A 2,510-nucleotide genomic window follows, 5' to 3' on the forward strand; every position below is an offset into this window, starting at 1 on the left:
CAGAGAGAAGAGAAGTGGGGAGAGCACACAGCCTTGGGGGGCCCCTGTGATAATTGTACAGGTATCTGATGTGATCTTGCTTGTGTTATTGGTCCCAACTCAAAGGGAATTGATGTCCACTTTATTTGTTATGTAACCATTTATTTGTTTTACATTTTTGTAGCTCAGCCATCTTCAGGATCTGGCCTTCTAAAGAGCAGTGAGGGTTGATCTCCTCTAGGACTGACTTGTTTGTTCGCCTTGCAGTCCAAGGGACTCGGAGGAGTCTTTTCCTTCTTTAGAAGGCCAGATCCTGAAGATGAAACTGAAATACTTTGGCCACCTAATGAGAAGGAAGGACTCACTGGACAAGACCCTAATGCTGGGAAAGATTGAGGGCAAAAGAAGAAAGGGACAACAGAGAACGAGGTGGCTGGATGGAGTCACTGAAGCAGTAGGCATGAGTTTAAATGGACTCCAGAATATGGTAGAGACAGGAAGGCCTGGAGGAACGTTGTCCATGGGGTCGCGATGGGTCGGACACGACTTCGCAACTAACAACAACAACAAGCTCAGCCAAATCAAACCAGGCAGGCACAGTAAAATACAAACACAACAATAATGCAGTAATAAATCACCTTATTTTAAATCAGGTAGCAACTATCAAGTAATTAATATTTAATGTATAATGAGAACACGATAAAAGAGAAGTAAACATATATACATAGTCCAAATAAGTAAAACGTTTACAGGGATATGGCAGTGGCCTCATAACTGGATATCCAATCAACTATCCGGGCAATCGCCTCTGGCATTGCTTCATGTAGGTTTTCTAGACTAGAGAATGCACATCATGGGCAATCTTGCACAATATATTTATTAGTTTGCATAGCAGCAACACAATTGCAACAAGGAGAATCTTTGTTGTGACCCAGGCCCAAGTAGGTAGTAGGAAACTCAGTCAATGTAAAAACAAACTTTATTCGAACAGCTGAGAATTACTTCATTCTCAGCGTAGTTCAACTAAATTAAAGCAAATTCCTCCCAACACAATTCCTCAATCCTATCACCAACCTTAGTCCAATTAGGCAAACTGCCAAAGGCCTTTCTTGGCAAAAGTTCAGAAGACGCAGATGCAAATGCAACAAGACAAAGCAATCATTTTTTTCAGGCAAAGAGCACAAACGCCGTTATTGGTCTTTTAAGCCTTATGGGAGGGGCCAATCATCTCTTGGCCCTACTCCCGAGTTGTCCTTTTTCCTTGAGCTGTTCTTGCCTTCTGGCAGCTCTTCTAATGTGTGCATTAGGAACAGGCTCCTCCTGTTCCTCTGCCTCACTACTGTCAGGCTCTGGAGCCCTGGAATCCGCACCTCACTCCCCAATGGCCCTGCCCCCACCTCAGCCTCCGACCCAGAGCCCTCATCCAGGCCTTCCCCAGCCTCCAGGACTGGCCTACACTCTTCCTCAGCCTCATCACTGTCCAACTCTGTTGCCAGCTCTGCAGGTTGCTGGCTGACCACAACAATCTTTTCATCCTCACTGATATATGGCAGAAGCATTTCTTCCAATGCTCACACCAAATTCTGTTCAATTACATGTTCAATCTAATTCTGTTCAATTAGGTTGTCTATTTGGGCAGTCCTCTCCAGACAGTTATCATACATTGCCGAGAGGTCAAGAAAAACAGGCATTTTTCATTTTCCTTTGGAATCCAGGTAAGAAGTTAATGCAAGAATTTGATCGCTACAATCACGTTGGGGGGGGGGGAATCCAGTTTGTTCTACTTGGATTACAGATTATTTATTTATTTATTTTTGTTTATTTGTTTACTTGTCAATTTATTAAATTTATAAATTTATTTATGTACAAGGTAACAGGTATAAGTATAAACATGGACATGAACATAGGAAGAGTACAAATAAATAGGGACAGTAGGACAGGGACGGTAGGCACGCTGGTGCGCTTATGCACGGCCCCTTTACAGACCTCAGGAATAACAACAACAGTAGGCAGTCTAAGGTTAAAGTTATGGGGGTTTGATGATGTAACAAAGAGTCTGGTAGTGCATTCCAGGCATTGACACTCTGTTGCTGAAGTCGTATTTTCTGCAATCGAGTTTGGAGCGGTTTATCTTGAGTTTGTATCTATTGTTTGCCCGAGTATTACTGAGGTTGACGCTGAAGAAGTCGTTGACAGGTAGGACGTTGTAGCAGACAATTAGGCTGACCTAATTCTATGGTTATGAAACCACGCAATTAAATGAAAGTTCGGCCAATAACCTTTCTTTAACATCAATTTTTATTTGCACACACCACCGCACAAAGGGGCGAGTCTCAGAAAGACCCAGCAAGGACCTAGATAGCTCTATTTCGAGGCGAGGAGGAGACCGCTGCGGCCTTGCCCCGGGGAGGGGGAAAAAAAACTACATTTCCCAAGAAATCTGCAGGTCAGGCCCTCCGCCCTCATTGGCTCACAGATGATCTCCCATGAGGCCGTGGGGTAAAGCGCTCGCTCATGCGCGTTCCGTTCGT

Source organism: Ahaetulla prasina, chromosome 4 (assembly GCF_028640845.1).
Source record: "Ahaetulla prasina isolate Xishuangbanna chromosome 4, ASM2864084v1, whole genome shotgun sequence".
Taxonomy (NCBI): Eukaryota; Metazoa; Chordata; class Lepidosauria; order Squamata; family Colubridae; genus Ahaetulla; species Ahaetulla prasina.